We start from the raw sequence: 18,951 nt of genomic DNA on the forward strand, positions 1-18,951 counted from the left end.
CCCATAGACTACTCACACAGATACCCATAGACTCACACAAAGACCCATAGACTACTCACACAAAGTCCCAAAAACTCACACAGAGACCCATAGACTACTCACACAGAGATCCACAGACTCACACAGAGACCCATAGACTACTCACACAGAGACCCAGACTCACACAGAGACCCATAGACTCACACAAAGACCCATAGACTACTCACACAAAGACCCATAAACTCACACAGAGACCCACTGACTCACACAGAGACCCACAGACTACTCACACAGAGAAAATTAGACTCACACAGAGACCCATAGACTACTCACACAGAGACCCACAGACTACTCACACAGAGACCCATAGACTACTCACACAGAGACCCATAGACTACTCACACAGATACCCATAGACTCACACAAAGACCCATAGACTACTCACACAAAGTCCCAAAAACTCACACAGAGACCCATAGACTACTCACACAGAGATCCACAGACTCACACAGAGACCCATAGACTACTCACACAGAGACCCAGACTCACACAGAGACCCATAGACTCACACAAAGACCCATAGACTACTCACACAAAGACCCATAAACTCACACAGAGACCCACTGACTCACACAGAGACCCACAGACTACTCACACAGAGAAAATTAGACTCACACAGAGACCCATAGACTACTCACACAGAGACCCACAGACTACTCACACAGAGACCCATAGACTACTCACACAGAGACCCATAGACTACTCACACAGAGACCCATAGACTACTCACACAGAGACCCATAGACTACGCACACAGAGACCCATAGACTCACCACACAGAGATCCACAGACTCACACAGAGACCCATAGACTACGCACACAGAGATCCACAGACTCACACAGAGAAAATTAGACTCACACAGATACCCGTAGACTCACACAAAGACCCATAGACTACTCACACCAAGTCCCATAAACTCACACAGAGACCCATAGACTACTCACACAGAGATCCAAAGACTCACACAGAGATTATTAGACTCACACAGAGAAAATTAGACTCACACAGAGAAAATTAGACTCACACAGAGACCCATTGACTCGCATAGAGACCCATAGACTCACACAAAGACCCATAGACTACTCACACAGAGACCCATAGACTACTCACACAGAGATCCACAGACTCGCACAGAGAAAATTAGACTCACACAGAGACCCACTGACTCACACAGAGACCCATTGACTAACACAGATACCCATAGACTCACACAAAGACCCATAGACTAATGACACAAAGTCCCATAAACTCACACAGAGACCCATAGACTACTCACACAGAGACCCATAAACTCACACAGAGACCCATAGACTACTCACACAAAGACCCATAAACTCACACAGAGACCCATAGACTACTCACACAAAGACCCATAGACTACTCACACAGAGACCCACTGACTCACACAAAGACCCATAGACTACTCACACAAAGTCCCAAAAACTCACACAGAGACCCATAGACTACTCACACAGAGATCCACAGACTCACACAGAGACCCATAGACTCACCACACAGAGACCAATAGACTACTCACACAGAGACCCATAGACTACTCACACAGAGACTCATAGACTACTCACACAGAGACCCATAGACTACTCACACAGAGACCCATAGACTACTCACACAGAGACCCATAGACTCACCACACAGAGATCCATAGACTCACCACACAGAGACCCATAGACTCACCACATAGAGACCCATAGACTCACCACACAGAGACCCATAGACTCACCACGCAGAGACCCATAGACTACTCACACAGAGACCCACAGACTACTCACACAGAGACCCATAGACTCACCACACAGAGACCCATAGACTCACCACACAGAGACCCATAGACTTCTCACACAGAGACCCACAGACTACTCACACAGAGACCCATAGACTCACCACACAAAGACCCATAGACTCGTCACACAGAGACCCATAGACTCACCACACAGAGACCCATAGACTCACCACACAGACACCCATAGACTCACCACACAGAGACCCATAGACTCACCACACAGAGACCCCTAGACTACTCACACAGACACCCATAGACTACTCACACAGAGACCCATAGACTCACCACACAGAGACCCATAGACTACTCACACAGAGACCCATAGACTACTCACACAGAGACCCATAGACTACTCACACAGAGACCCATAGACTACTCACACAGAGACCCATAGACTACGCACACAGAGACCCATAGACTCACCACACAGAGATCCACAGACTCACACAGAGACCCATAGACTACGCACACAGAGATCCACAGACTCACACAGAGACCCACTGACTCGCATAGAGACCCATTGACTCACACAGAGACCCATAGACTACTCACACAAAGATCCACAGACTCACACAGAGAAAATTAGACTCACACAGATACCCGTAGACTCACACAAAGACCCATAGACTACTCACACCAAGTCCCATAAACTCACACAGAGACCCATAGACTACTCACACAGAGATCCAAAGACTCACACAGAGATTATTAGACTCACACAGAGAAAATTAGACTCACACAGAGAAAATTAGACTCACACAGAGACCCATTGACTCGCATAGAGACCCATAGACTCACACAAAGACCCATAGACTACTCACACAGAGACCCATAGACTACTCACACAGAGATCCACAGACTCGCACAGAGAAAATTAGACTCACACAGAGACCCACTGACTCACACAGAGACCCATTGACTAACACAGATACCCATAGACTCACACAAAGACCCATAGACTAATGACACAAAGTCCCATAAACTCACACAGAGACCCATAGACTACTCACACAGAGACCCATAAACTCACACAGAGACCCATAGACTACTCACACAAAGACCCATAAACTCACACAGAAACCCATAGACTACTCACACAAAGACCCATAGACTACTCACACAGAGACCCACTGACTCACACAAAGACCCATAGACTACTCACACAAAGTCCCAAAAACTCACACAGAGACCCATAGACTACTCACACAGAGATCCACAGACTCACACAGAGACCCATAGACTCACCACACAGAGACCAATAGACTACTCACACAGAGACCCATAGACTACTCACACAGAGACTCATAGACTACTCACACAGAGACCCATAGACTACTCACACAGAGACCCATAGACTACTCACACAGAGACCCATAGACTCACCACACAGAGATCCATAGACTCACCACACAGAGACCCATAGACTCACCACATAGAGACCCATAGACTCACCACACAGAGACCCATAGACTCACCACGCAGAGACCCATAGACTACTCACACAGAGACCCACAGACTACTCACACAGAGACCCATAGATTCACCACACAGAGACCCATAGACTCACCACACAGAGACCCATAGACTACTCACACAGAGACCCACAGACTACTCACACAGAGACCCATAGACTCACCACACAGAGACCCATAGACTCGTCACACAGAGACCCATAGACTCACCACACAGAGACCCATAGACTCACCACACAGACACCCATAGACTCACCACACAGAGACCCATAGACTCACCACACAGAGACCCCTAGACTACTCACACAGACACCCATAGACTACTCACACAGAGACTCATAGACTACTCACACAGAGACCCATAGACTACTCACACAGAGACCCATAGACTCACCACACAGAGACCCATAGACTACTTACACAGAGACCCATAGACTCACCACACAGAGACCCATAGACTACTCACACAGAGACCCATAGACTACTCACACAGAGACCCATAGACTCACCACACAGAGACCCATAGACTCACCACACAGAGACCCACAGACTACTCACACAGAGACCCATAGACTCATCACACAGAGACCCATAGACTCACCACACAGAGACCCATAGACTCATCACACAGAGACCCACAGACTACTCACACAGAGACCCACAGACTCATCACACAGAGACCCATAGACTCACCACACAGAGACCCATAGACTCACCACACAGAGACCCATAGACTCATCACACAGAGACCCATAGACTACTCACACAGAGATCCATAGACTCACCACACAGAGACCCATAGACTCACCACACAGAGATCCACAGACTCACACAGAGACTATTAGACTCACACAGAGACCCATAGACTCATCACACAGACACCCATAGACTACTCACACAGAGACCCATAGACTACTCACACAGATACCCATAGACTCACACAAAGACCCATAGACTACTCACACAAAGTCCCAAAAACTCACACAGAGACCCATAGACTACTCACACAGAGATCCACAGACTCACACAGAGACCCATAGACTACTCACACAGAGACCCAGACTCACACAGAGACCCATAGACTCACACAAAGACCCATAGACTACTCACACAAAGACCCATAAACTCACACAGAGACCCACTGACTCACACAGAGACCCACAGACTACTCACACAGAGAAAATTAGACTCACACAGAGACCCATAGACTACTCACACAGAGACCCACAGACTACTCACACAGAGACCCATAGACTACTCACACAGAGACCCATAGACTACTCACACAGAGACCCATAGACTACTCACACAGAGACCCATAGACTACACACACAGAGACCCATAGACTCACCACACAGAGATCCACAGACTCACACAGAGACCCATAGACTACGCACACAGAGATCCACAGACTCACACAGAGACCCACTGACTCGCATAGAGACCCATTGACTCACACAGAGACCCATAGACTACTCACACAAAGATCCACAGACTCACACAGAGAAAATTAGACTCACACAGATACCCGTAGACTCACACAAAGACCCATAGACTACTCACACAAAGTCCCATAAACTCACACAGAGACCCATAGACTACTCACACAGAGACCCAGACTCACACAGAGACCCATAGACTCACACAAAGACCCATAGACTACTCACACAAAGACCCATAAACTCACACAGAGACCCACTGACTCACACAGAGACCCACAGACTACTCACACAGAGAAAATTAGACTCACACAGAGACCCATAGACTACTCACACAGAGACCCACAGACTACTCACACAGAGACCCATAGACTACTCACACAGAGACCCATAGACTACTCACACAGAGACCCATAGACTACTCACACAGAGACCCATAGACTACACACACAGAGACCCATAGACTCACCACACAGAGATCCACAGACTCACACAGAGACCCATAGACTACGCACACAGAGATCCACAGACTCACACAGAGACCCACTGACTCGCATAGAGACCCATTGACTCACACAGAGACCCATAGACTACTCACACAAAGATCCACAGACTCACACAGAGAAAATTAGACTCACACAGATACCCGTAGACTCACACAAAGACCCATAGACTACTCACACAAAGTCCCATAAACTCACACAGAGACCCATAGACTACTCACACAGAGATCCACAGACTCACACAGAGATTATTAGACTCACACAGAGAAAATTAGACTCACACAGAGAAAATTAGACTCACACAGAGACCCATTGACTCGCATAGAGACCCATAGACTCACACAAAGACCCATAGACTAATGACACAAAGTCCCATAAACTCACACAGAGACCCATAGACTACTCACACAAAGTCCCAAAAACTCACACAGAGACCCATAGACTACTCACACAGAGATCCACAGACTCACACAGAGACCCATAGACTACTCACACAGAGACCCAGACTCACACAGAGACCCACAGACTCACACAGAGACCCACTGACTCACACAGAGACCCACTGACTCGCATAGAGACCCATAGACTCACACAAAGACCCATAGACTACTCACACAAAGACCCATAAACTCACACAGAGACCCACTGACTCACACAGAGACCCACAGACTACTCACACAGAGAAAATTAGACTCACACAGAGACCCATAGACTACTCACACAGAGACCCACAGACTACTCACACAGAGACCCATTGACTCACACAGAGACCCATAGACTACTCACACAGAGACCCATAGACTACTCACACAGAGACCCATAGACTACTCACACAGAGACCCATAGACTACACACACAGAGACCCATAGACTCACCACACAGAGATCCACAGACTCACACAGAGACCCATAGACTACGCACACAGAGATCCACAGACTCACACAGAGACCCACTGACTCGCATAGAGACCCATTGACTCACACAGAGACCCATAGACTACTCACACAAAGATCCACAGACTCACACAGAGAAAATTAGACTCACACAGATACCCGTAGACTCACACAAAGACCCATAGACTACTCACACAAAGTCCCATAAACTCACACAGAGACCCATAGACTACTCACACAGAGACCCAGACTCACACAGAGACCCGTAGACTCACACAAAGACCCATAGACTACTCACACAAAGACCCATAAACTCACACAGAGACCCACTGACTCACACAGAGACCCACAGACTACTCACACAGAGAAAATTAGACTCACACAGAGACCCATAGACTACTCACACAGAGACCCACAGACTACTCACACAGAGACCCATAGACTACTCACACAGAGACCCATAGACTACTCACACAGAGACCCATAGACTACTCACACAGAGACCCATAGACTACACACACAGAGACCCATAGACTCACCACACAGAGATCCACAGACTCACACAGAGACCCATAGACTACGCACACAGAGATCCACAGACTCACACAGAGACCCACTGACTCGCATAGAGACCCATTGACTCACACAGAGACCCATAGACTACTCACACAAAGATCCACAGACTCACACAGAGAAAATTAGACTCACACAGATACCCGTAGACTCATACAAAGACCCATAGACTACTCACACAAAGTCCCATAAACTCACACAGAGACCCATAGACTACTCACACAGAGATCCACAGACTCACACAGATATTATTAGACTCACACAGAGAAAATTAGACTCACACAGAGAAAATTAGACTCACACAGAGACCCATTGACTCGCATAGAGACCCATAGACTCACACAAAGACCCATAGACTAATGACACAAAGTCCCATAAACTCACACAGAGACCCATAGACTACTCACACAAAGTCCCAAAAACTCACACAGAGACCCATAGACTACTCACACAGAGATCCACAGACTCACACAGAGACCCATAGACTACTCACACAGAGACCCAGACTCACACAGAGACCCACAGACTCACACAGAGACCCACTGACTCACACAGAGACCCACTGACTCGCATAGAGACCCATAGACTCACACAAAGACCCATAGACTACTCACACAAAGACCCATAAACTCACACAGAGACCCACTGACTCACACAGAGACCCACAGACTACTCACACAGAGAAAATTAGACTCACACAGAGACCCATAGACTACTCACACAGAGACCCACAGACTACTCACACAGAGACCCATTGACTCACACAGAGACCCACAGACTACTCACACAGAGAAAATTAGACTCACACAGAGACCCATAGACTACTCACACAGAGACCCATTGACTCACACAAAGACCCATAGACTACTCACACAAAGACCCATAGACTACTCACACAAAGTCCCATAAACTCACACAGAGACCCATAGACTACTCACACAGAGACCCATAGACTACTCACACAGAGACCCATAGACTCACACAGAGACCCACAGACTCACATAGAGACCCAGTGACTCACACAGAGACCCGTAGAGTATCTTCTTTGGTTCTTTCGGTATTAAAGTCACCACCACCACGTAGAATGAGAATGATAAAATAATAAAATAAAACACAATAAAATTCTCACGACGTTTCGGCCACGACACAAGCGGCCTTCTTCAGGTGAAAGGAACAAACCTGTCGGGACGACAGAGCTTCAATTAATGACGGAGCTTCAATAATGAAGCCCTTAGCACAGACTGACGTTGTGACACGTGGTGCACGTGGTGTCTGTGTGTGTGTCTGTGTGTCTGTGTGTGTCTGTGTGTGTGTGTCTGTGTGTCTGTGTGTGTGTCTGTGTGTGTGTCTGTCTGTGTGTGTGTCTGTGTGTGTGTGTCTGTCTGTGTGTGTGTCTGTGTGTGTGTGTCTGTCTGTGTGTGTGTCTGTCTGTGTGTGTGTGTGTCTGTGTGTCTGTGTGTGTGTGTCTGTCTGTGTGTGTCTGTCTGTGTGTGTGTCTGTGTGTGTGTCTGTGTGTGTATGTGTGTGTGTCTGTGTGTGTGTGTGTGTCTGTGTGTGTGTCTGTGTGTGTGTCTGTCTGTGTGTGTGTCTGTGTCTGTGTGTGTGTCTGTGTGTGTGTGTCTGTGTGTGTATGTGTGTGTGTCTGTGTGTGTCTGTGTGTGTGTCTGTCTGTATGTGTGTCTGTCTGTGTGTGTGTCTGTGTGTGTGTGTCTGTGTGTGTCTGTGTGTGTGTCTGTCTGTGTGTGTGTCTGTCTGTGTGTGTGTCTGTGTGTGTGTGTCTGTGTGTCTGTCTGTGTGTCTGTGTGTATGTGTCTGTCTGTGTGTCTGTGTCTGTGTGTGTGTCTGTGTGTCTGTCTGTGTGTCTGTGTGTATGTGTCTGTCTGTGTGTCTGTGTGTGTGTGTCTGTGTGTCTGTGTATGTGACTGTGTGTGTGTGACTGTGTGTGTACTGTGTGTGGGGAGCGATAGTGTAGCGGTTAGCGCTACGCTGCGCTATGAACCTGGCGACCCGGGTTCGATTCCCGCTCACGGCCAACACCAGTGACGATTATCTGAACCGGTCCCGGGCCTCCCCTAGGTCGACTCAGCCTCAAATGAGTACCTGGTGCGGTGTGTAAACATCGCGACTGGGGAGACAAAGGCGGTCGGGCGTGGTGCTGGCCACCCACCCCCTCGTGTACCGTTCCGGCCTTCATAGGTGCTCGCTAACAGCACTTGCCCCTACAGTCTGTTAAGGCTATATGGGGGATCTTTGTCTTTGTTTGTGTGTCTGTGTGTGTGTCTGTGTGTCTGTGTATGTGTGAAGAGCGGTGGGACAGCGGTCAGTGCGCGCGCGCAATTAATTAATTATTAATTATTGATCTATTCGGCCGCCGTTGGCTTGTTGACACAAGGGCTTAGTAGGAGTTTTTAATTAACTCTGAGCAGCCGTCAGTCAAACCATTACGTCATCCGCGCGGTTAAAGCGCGAGTGGGGGGATGACGTCATTGACCCTCCCCCCCCCAAATGGCGGGTGGGGGGGAGGGCATCGGCCCCCACCTAATGGGGAGTGGCGAGTGGGGCATTAGCCCCCACTCACTCACCCATCCACTCACCCCCTCACTCACCCCCTCACCAACCCCCTCACTCACCCCTCACCAACCCCCCCACTCACTCACCCATCCACTCACTCACCCCCTCACTAAACCCCCTCACTCACCCACCCCCTCACTCACTCACCCCCTCACCAACCCCCTCACTCACTCACTCACCCCCTCACTCACTCACTCACCCCCTCACTCACCCCCTCACTCACCCCCTCACCAACCCCCTCACTCACCCCCTCACTCACTCACCCCCTCACTAAACCCCTCACTCACCCACCCCCTCACTCACTCACCCCCTCACCCACCCCCTCACTCACCCCCTCACCAACCCCCTCACTCACTCACCCCTTCACCAACCCCCTCACTCACCCCCTCACTCACCCCCTCACCAACCCCCTCACTCACCCCCTCACTCACCCCCTCACCAACCCCCTCACTCACTCACCCCCTCACCAACCCCCTCACTCACCTACCCCCTCACCTACTCACCCCCTCATTCATCCCCTCACCAACCCCCTCACTCACCCCCTCACTCACCCCCTCACTCACTCACCCCCTCACTCACCCCCTCACTCACTCACCCCTTCACCAACCCCCTCACCCCCTCACTCACCCCCTCACCAATCCCCTCACTCACTCACCCCCTCACCAACCGCCTTACTCACCCCCTCACTCACCCACCCCTCACTCACCCCCTCACTCACCCCCTCACCAATCCCCTCACTCACTCACCCCCTCACCAACCCCCTTACTCACCCCCTCACTCACCCCCTCACCAATCCCCTCACTCACTCACCCCCTCACCAACCCCCTTACTCACCCCCTCACTCACCCACCCCTCACTCACCCCCTCACTCACCCCCTCACCAATCCCCTCACTCACTCACCCCCTCACCAACCCCCTCACTCACCCCCTCACCAACCCCCTCAGTCACCCCCTCACTCACTCACCCCCTCACTCACCCCCTCACCAATCCCCTCACTCACTCACCCCCTCACCAACCCCCTCACCAACCCCCTCACTCACCCCCTCACCAACCCCCTCACTCACCCCCTCACCAACCCCCTCAGTCACCCCCTCACTCATCCCCTCACTCACCCCCTCACCAACCCCCTCACTCACCCCCTCACCAACCCCCTCAGTCACCCCCTCACTCACCCCCTCACTCACCCCCTCACCCCCTCACTCACCCCCTCACCCCCCCACCCACCCACTCACCGTCGTGGTGTGTTTATACACTAAACAATGTCCTCGTGTGGAGTGAGTGCAGGAGGTCCGACGTTTCGTGCCGCTAACACGGACAGGCGACTGCGCGCGGCTGTGATCACGTGACGCATTCGCAGGGCGGAAGAGTCTTCCGGAAGATGTCCCGCGCCACGCGTGAGACGGCCGGAAGAGTCTTCCGGAAGATGTCGCGCGCCACGCTTGAGACGGCCGGAAGAGTCTTCCGGAAGATGTCCCGCGCCACTGCTTGAGACGGGCCGGAAGATTCTTCCGGAAGATGTCGCTCACCACGCGTGAGACGGCCGGAAGAGTCTTCCGGAAGATGTTCCGCGCCACGCTTGAGACGGCCGGCAGAGTCTTCCGGAAGATGTCCCGCGCCACGCTTGAGACTGGCCGGAAGAGTCTTCCGGAAGATGTCCCGCGCCACGCGTGAAACGGCCGGAAGAGTCTTCCGGAAGATGTCCCGCGCCACGCTTGAGACTGGCCGGAAGAGTCTTCCGGAAGATGTCCCGCGCCACGCTTGAGACTGGCCGGAAGAGTCTTCCGGAAGATGTCCCGCGCCACGCTTGAGACGGCCGGAAGAGTCTTCCGGAAGATGTCCCGCGCCATGCTTAAGACGGCCGGAAGAGTCTTCCGGAAGATGTCCCGCGAGTCTTGAAGGGCACGTGACACGTGAGACAATCAACCCGCTGGGAGGTGTAACAGCAACGATAACAACAGCAGAAACAACAACAGCAGCAGTAGAGGCGCCGTTCCACGTGTGCACACCCAAGGACAAAGACGCCTCGCTGGGGGTGAGTGTGGGGGCCGAGTGGGTCACCCACGTGGATAGAGCCTGGGGCGGGCCTAGAACTGGTCGGTGACTGTGTGTGTGGTGTGTGTGGTGTGATGTGTGTGGTGTGTGTGTGGTGTGTGTGTGGTGTGTGTGTGACTGTGTGTGTGGTGTGTGTGTGTGGTGTGTGTGTGGTGTGTGTGACTGTGTGTGGTGTGTGTGTGGTGTGTGTGACTGTGTGTGGTGTGTGGTGTGTGTGTAGTGTGTGTGTGTGGTGTGTGTGTGGTGTGTGGTGTGTGTGTGTGATGTGTCTGTGGTGTGTGTGTGATGTGTGTGTGGTGTGTGGTGTGTGTGTGGTGTGTGTGTGACTGTGTGTGTGGTGTGTGTGTGTGTGGTCTGTGTGTGTGGTGTGTGTGGTCTGTGTGTGTGGTGTGTGTGTGGTGTGTGTGTGGTGTCTGTGAGTGTGTGGTGTCTGTGTGTGGTGTGTGTGTGGTGTATGTGTGGGGTGTGTGTGTGACTGTGTGTGTGGTGTGTGTGACTGTGTGGTGTGTGTGTGGTGTCTGTGTGTGTGGTGTGTGTGGTGTGTGTGTGATGTGACTGTGTGTGTGGTGTGTGTGTGATGTGTGTGACTGTGTGTGGTGTGTGGTGTGTGTGTGGTGTGTATGTGTGATGTGTCTGTGGTGTGTGTGTGATGTGTGTGACTGTGTGTGTGGTGTGTGACTGTGTGTGTGGTGTGTGTGACTGTGTGTGTGGCGTGTGACTGTGTGTGTGTGGTGTGTGACTGTGTGTGGTGTGTGTGATGTGTCTGTGGTGTGTGTGACTGTGTGTGGTGTGTGACTGTGTGTGGTGTGTGTGTGATGTGTGACTGTGTATGTGGTGTGTAACTGTGTGTGATGTTTCTGTGGTGTGTGTGGTGTGTGTGGTGTGTGTGATGTGTCTGTGGTGTGTGTGACTGTGTGTGTGTGGTGTGTGACTGTGTGTGTGTGGTGTGTGACTGTGTGTGGTGTGTGTGTGGTGTGTGTCTGACTGTGTGTGGTGTGTGACTGTGTGTGGGTCTGCCCCGTGACCTCCTGCCAGCGGGCATTCGACACTTCACGTGGCCTCAGGGTGCACATAGCCTGGCACAAGCGTCGTGGTGACGTCACCGCCACTTAGTGGCGAATGGCGGTTGTTGTTGTTGTTGTGGTGTGTGACTGTGTGTGTGGTGTGTGTCTGCGTTTTATTGATGGTTTCGCTCGAATAGTTGGTCAACACAGCAGCTGATAATGCAAATGATAGTTATAATTCGCATTTAATAATCCGTGGCTTAGCTGATGTGAGTGGAGTTTGTGTGATCTCCCCCTGTTCTACAGATGAGTGAGTGGAGTTTGTGTGATTCTCCCCCTGTTCTACAGAGTGAGTGAGTGGAGTTTGTGTGATCTCCCCCTGTTATACAGAGTGGAGTTTGTGTGATCTCCCCCTGTTCTACAGAGTGAGTGGAGTTTGTGTGATCTCCCCCTGTTCTACAGAGTGAGTGAGTGGAGTTTGTGTGATCTCCCCCTGTTCTACAGAGTGAGTGGAGTTTGTGTGATCTCCCCCTGTTCTACAGAGTGAGTGAGTGGAGTTTGTGTGATCTCCCCCTGTTCTACAGAGTGAGTGGAGTTTGTGTGATCTCCCCCTGTTCTACAGAGTGAGTGAGTGGAGTTTGTGTGATCTCCCCCTGTTCTACAGATGAGTGAGTGGAGTTTGTATGATCTCCCCCTGTTCTATAGATGAGTGAATGGAGTTTGTATGATCTCCCCCTGTTCTACAGATGAGTGAGTGGAGTTTGTATGATCTCCCCCTGTTCTACAGATGAGTGAATGGAGTTTGTATGATCTCCCCCTGTTCTACAGATGAGTGAGTGGAGTTTGTGTGATCTACCCCTGTTCTACAGATGAGTGACTGGAGTTTGTGTGATCTCCCCCTGTTCTACAGAGTGAGTGAGTGGAGTTTGTGTGATCTCGCCCTGTTCTGCAGAGTGAGTGAGTGGAGTTTGTGTGATCTCCCCCTGTTCTACAGATGAGTGACTGGAGTTTGTGTGATCTCCCCCTGTTCTACAGATGAGTGAGTGGAGTTTGTGTGATCTCCCCCTGTTCTACAGATGAGTGAGTGGAGTTTGTGTGATCTCCCCCTGGTCTACAGATGAGTGAGTGGAGTTTGTGTGATCTCCCCCTGTTCTACAGATGAGTGAGTAGAGTTTGTGTGATCTCCCCCTGTTCTACAGAGTGAGTGAGTGGAGTTTGTGTGATCTCCCCCTGTTCTACAGAGTGAGTGGAGTTTGTGTGATCTCCCCCTGTTCTACAGATGAGTGAGTGGAGTTTGTGTGATCTCCCCCTGTTCTACAGATGAGTGAGTGGAGTTTGTGTGATCTCCCCCTGTTCTTCAGATGAGTGCGTGGAGTTTGTGTGATCTCCCCCTGTTCTACAGATGAGTGAGTGGAGTTTGTGTGATCTCCCCCTGTTCTGCAGATGAGTGACTGGAGTTTGTGTGATCTCCCCCTGTTCTACAGATGAGTGAGTGGAGATTGTGTGATCTCCCCCTGTTCTACAGATGAGTGGAGTTTGTGTGATCTCCCCCTGTCCTACAGATGAGTGAGTGGAGTTTGTGTGATCTCCCCCTATTCTACAGATGAGTGAGTGGAGTTTGTGTGATCTCCCCCTGTTCTACAGATGAGTGAGTGGAGTTTGTGTGATCTCCCCCTGTTCTACAGAGTGAGTGAATGGAGTTTGTATAATCTCCCCCTGTTCTACAGATTGAGTGAGTGGAGTTTGTATGATCTCACTCTGTTCTACAAAGTGAGTGAGTGAGTGGAGTTTGTGTGATCTCCCCCTGTCCTACAGATGAGTGAGTGGAGTTTGTGTGATCTCCCCCTGTTCTACAGATGAGTGAGTGGAGTTTGTGTGATCTCCCCCTGTTCTACAGATGAGTGAGTGGAGTTTGTGTGGACCATCTTCAGAGTCAGTGGAGGAGGCTCGTGAAGGACGCTGCTACTGGGCAGTTTGAGGCAGTCGCCCTCCTGCAACAACGGAGTGCAGAGGAGCGGCAGCAGGCTCAGTGAGTCGACCCGTGGCACCTGGGTCTGTCCCTTGACCTCCTGCCAGCACCAGGCGTTCGACACTTCACGTGACCTTCAAGTGCACTTATAGCCGTGACTTAGAGCTTTTGTGACTGCAGGAATTCATATTCTTTGGGTCTTACGGTAAGTCACTTATCTACGTGACTTTACCGAAAGATCCAAAGAATATGCACGTAGCCTGCCGCTTGTTGTTGTTGATGGTGCTGATGGAGGTGACGGTGTTGGAGGTGATGGCGTTGGTGACGCTGATGGCGTTGGTGACGGTGTTAGAGGTGATGCTGACGGCGGTGATGGTTGTGACGTTACAGGTTTGCTCCCCGCACGGCCACCGTCGCTCGGGAACGAGGAGAGCGACCGAAGAGCTCCGATGGAGCGGGAAGGGAGAGGAGAGCGAGGAGGGAAAAGAAGTCAGGGCAGAGAGGAGGAGCCTCAAATTACGGAAGAGCAAGAAGGGAGAGATGACGGACATCAAGACGCCCAGAGGGGAGAGCGTGCAGTGAGGTGGGCCGAGGGCAAGAGGGAGGAGCAGAGGCAGGACGCGGACAGGGCCAGGTGGGAGCGAGAGGGGGCCAGAAGGAAAGTCGCGGGAGGGGTGGGTGGAGAGAGACAGGTCGAAGGCAGAGCGAGAGACACAGAGAGGAGAGACAGAGAGAGGAGGGATAGAGAGGCGGGGGAGATGGGGGGGAGAGGCAGGGACGATGGGGGAGGGATGGGGCAAGGCCGGAGAGATCAGAGGGATATACACATAAAAATGCCATTGAGATTATAGATCGAGTCTTATCGGACTTGCCACGTGGGAGATGATGTGAGGGGTACGGAAGGAGGACAAATTTGTAAGGGGTAGATTCACAAAGAGACCCATAGATTAGCATCCTCATCTAGCCACTCACTTGTCCGCTCACCAACTCACCCGGCGACTCACCCACTGACTCATCCACCCATTCACTCATCCACCCACCCACTCACCCAACAACTTACCCACCCACCCACTCACCCAGACACTCAACCACCCATATATCATGTTGGGTATTTTATATCAAATGTTTATTGTTTTGGCCATTAAACGTCAGTGTCGTAGTGGTCGCCCAGCATGAGTTATAATCCTGGACAGCCGGCATCACAAACCCCTCCACCACCACCACCACCGATGTGTTCCTCGTGGAAACAAATCTGAAATTAATTTCGCATTCCTCAGGTCGTGCGAGATTAAATCAAACGGAAGGGCTTCACAGCCGAGGCAAGGTGAAAGGGGTTCACTGCCTCGCGACGCAGTATCGTCCGCTCGCTTTGCTCGTCAATACCGAAGAAACGACGCACGGCCGTGATCTTTTGGAAAGCGTCTGTGGTGTGATCGCAGTCAAAGCAGTCATAATGGGCAGTCGATCGTCAGGACGCACGTGTGGTGGTGGTGGGGTAAAGTGTGGGCACTCTCGCCTATTTCAACAAGCAGATGGATAGCTTGGAAGTGTAGGGCCCAGATGCCCCTCGAGAGGAGCTCACCGCAGCATCTTCTGTTGGAGGTCCGTCCCACCCGGGGGGCCGTGGCACAAGCGACACGTTGCAGAGCTGCGCCTTTGCCTTTGTCTCACGACGCGTTGCAGATGAGCTGTGGCAACTGCGGTGGCTGTCGCACTCAAATTTGAACCCCGTGGGGCCGGAGTTACATTCGTCAGCGCCCCTGTCGCCCCCTGGTGGACGAACCGCGCCTGGCTGCCGTCCGTCCCGAGTTTTGAGGATCTTTCTGAGAGTGGGTCATTTTTCCTGAATCGTGCGAAATCCGAGCAATTCCGAAATTCCATTCTCGCGCGCGACGGCACCAGCGATGTGCTCAGCAGCTAAATGCCGACGCTGAGGCTTGCTGGTCTTCGCGAGAGGGCTTCAGGAGAGAGGTGGTTTAGTTTTGATATTTCTCCTGCGTTGAAGGGGCGCAGACCACAGCGGTTTACTGTGTGGTCCGTAGTTTAGAGTGCATGGCCACAATAACAAATACACGTCTTCATTTGGTTCCCCATTGAGCTGTGCTTAGGCCGTCTGAGCATAAGTGACGTCTGTGGATGAAAATCGTTTGCTGCACTTGATGATGAACACAAACACTGTTGTGATTTAGATACAGGATAATTTTGAATTTCTCATCTAAACTGCTGCGCGAGGTTTGCGACGCTTTAGGTGCTAAGATAATTAAAACGTCGCCGTACCACCCCCAGACAGATGGGATGGTGGAGCGCCTGAATAGAACTCTGACCTCCATGCTCTGTCAGGCGATTGACGCGGCGCAAACGGACTGGGATTTGCATGTTCCGAGTGTACTAGCTGCATATAGGATGGCCCCTCATACTTCCACGGGATTTTCACCATTTTTTCTCATGTATGGGAGGCAGAATGTACCCCCTGTAGATGCCCAATTGGGTTTGCCACTGGCTAAGGGGAAATCCAAGTTGCCCAGAGCATGTGAAAATTACCCCGCAATGCATTTCCACGGCTCGGGAGGCGGCAAAATTTAACGCCGCCAAAGACGGGCGAAACAACGAACGTATTCTAGATTTGAAGCTTTCGTGACTGCAAGGATCCATACTCTTTGGTTCTATTCGGTAAAGTCACCACGCAGGTAAAAATACATGACTTTACCGAATAGAACCAAAGAGTAATGAACGTATTGCGGGGAAACGGGATCACGTGCTAGCATGGCCCATCGGTGACGGAGCATGGTTACGTTGCCTGCGGGTGCCGGTTGGTTACGTCCCCTAAGCTGCATCAGCCCCCCGGCAAGAGCCCGTGGAAGTGGCCGAGGTTAAGCGGCCGCAGTTTGCGCGTTTCCGGCTGGGTCTTCGCCGTTGGTTCGTCCGTCCGTCTCGGCCGAAGCCGTTTGTCCTGCCACGGATTGCCTCTTCCCCCGTCTCCGAAAATTGGTCCGCCAGCGTCCAGTGCGTCCGGCGAGCCGGGGATGGCGTGTGCGTTCAGACGGCGTGCGTCGGAAGGATCGCGCCGTGCCGCCCGTCGCATCGAAGCCTCGCCGGGACCGAGGGAGGTGGCTGCTGCCGCCGAGCCTGCTGCACCCGTGCCTCCTGCTGCACCCGTGCCTCCTGCTGCACCCGTGCCTCCTGCGTTGCACCCCGTGTGTCTCCGGCCGTTCTCGTGGCACGCGCACCGCCCGAGCAGGGGCGGAAGACCCGTCCCCCGTCAACGGAACTCGGCGTCGCGAACTCGGTCCAAACGCTTGCGATTCCGTTGATTCCTGATTCTGGGTATTTGCTCGGGAATGGCGGAGAGGTTGTGGTTGTTGTTGTTGTTGTTCAGTTCTGGCCGAGGTTAACTCGGTCCAAATGCTTGCGATTCCGTTGATTCCATATTCTGGGTATTGGTCGGGGAATGGCGGAGAGGTTGTGGTTGTTGTTGTTGTTGTTCAGTTCTGGTCGAGGTTAACTCGGTCCAAATGCTTGCGATTCCGTTGATTCCATATTCTGGGTATTGGTCGGGAATGGCGGAGAGGTTGTGGTTGTTGTTCAGTTCTGTTCTGTTCGTTTTCCTAAGTCTTGTTCCCTTTCGTAAATGTTCCCTTCGCTCCTTGTTCCCTCGTCTTTAGGTGTTGTTCCTGCGGATTGTTCTGCCTTTTTAAGGAAAATAACTGGAGTCCTGCTTTTATAGATATTGTTGTTGTTGTTATCCTGCACATGGGCGCACTTACCTGTTATTTGAGTATTAGCCAGGAAAATTTCGATTTAAACCTTTCGTGACTGTAAGGATTCATCTTCTTTGGTTCTTTCAGTAAAGTCACCGCGTAGAATGAGAATAAAATAATAAAATAAAACAATAAAATTCTCACGACGTTTCGGCCACAACGCAGGTGGCCTTCTTCAGAGCTTCATTATTGAAGCTCCGTCATTTATTGTAGCTCTGTCGTCCCGACAGGTTTGTTCCTTTCACCTGAAGAAGGCCACTTGTGTTGTGGCCGAAACGTCGTGAGAATTTTATTGTTTTATTTTATTATTTTATTCTCATTCTACGTGGTGACTTTACCGAAAGAACCAAACAAGATATTAGCCAGGAAGGCTACATGTTTTTTTATTACGGGGGGGGGTGGGGGGGGGGTGATGTAATGACATGATGACACCTGTTGGTTAGAAAACGGAAGCACGGGTACAGGCACCGCTAAAGCAACATCCAATCCGAAAGGGAGAGGTATCTAGGCCAAGGGTAAATGGGCGGGGCTCGCCGGGAACCCTCTGGAAGGTTCCGCGATAGGGCGTGGCCAGAGGCGGAGCCTAGCCGCACCTTGCGGCGACAGAAGCGGTGGGCGGAGGAGGACTCGGGGCTCGCGCGTGGAGCCTTGGGTCCCGGGCTGCGTCGCCGCTCGCCGTCGTCTCTCTCCGTCGTGTGGCCGCGCGCGGAAGATCTCCTGCGGGGGTTCCGTCGCCGCCCTTCCCGGCACGCCGCCGGCCAGCGGCGAAGCCGAGAGCGGACGGGTGGAACGGCGCCGCGTGACCGACCGTGCGTGTGGCCGGCGGAGACGCCGCGCTCAGAATGAGAAGATGAGGTTGGCCCGCGCTGTGCCGC

General features: G+C 51.8%; 1 protein-coding gene and 1 long non-coding RNA gene across 4 annotated transcripts in view; one reads left to right on the forward strand and one right to left on the reverse strand.

Annotated features, from left to right (window-relative positions):
- The window catches only part of LOC142913270 (uncharacterized), a 63,302-nt gene extending 52,611 nt beyond the window's left edge, over positions 1-10,691 (reverse strand). The window contains exons 1-2 of one of the 2 annotated variants that reach the window (XM_076060808.1): positions 10,526-10,691; positions 7,743-7,900 (exon numbers count right to left, since the gene is read on the reverse strand). The gene's annotated coding sequence lies outside the window, so the exon portion shown is untranslated. The remainder of the gene's footprint in view (positions 1-7,742; positions 7,901-10,525) is intronic. The other variant, XM_076060807.1, reaches the window with a different exon arrangement.
- A 466-nt stretch (positions 10,692-11,157) lies between these two features.
- LOC142913271 (uncharacterized) lies at positions 11,158-18,041 on the forward strand. 2 transcript variants are annotated; one of them, XR_012934593.1, is made up of 4 exons: positions 11,158-11,325; positions 14,247-14,378; positions 14,709-14,901; positions 17,316-18,041. It is a non-coding gene; the product is annotated as an uncharacterized LOC142913271 (long non-coding RNA). The 2 variants fall into 2 exon arrangements; XR_012934592.1 differs by lacking the exon at positions 17,316-18,041 and having other exon boundaries at positions 11,159-11,325; positions 14,709-15,063.
- The last annotated feature ends 910 nt before the right edge of the window (positions 18,042-18,951 follow it).

The sequence above is a fragment of the Petromyzon marinus genome, unplaced genomic scaffold (genome assembly GCF_048934315.1).
Source record: "Petromyzon marinus isolate PM22_M1 ecotype Great Lakes invasive population unplaced genomic scaffold, UKy_Petmar_22M1.pri1.0 PM_G_Scaffold_24, whole genome shotgun sequence".
Classification (NCBI taxonomy): domain Eukaryota; kingdom Metazoa; phylum Chordata; class Hyperoartia; order Petromyzontiformes; family Petromyzontidae; genus Petromyzon; species Petromyzon marinus.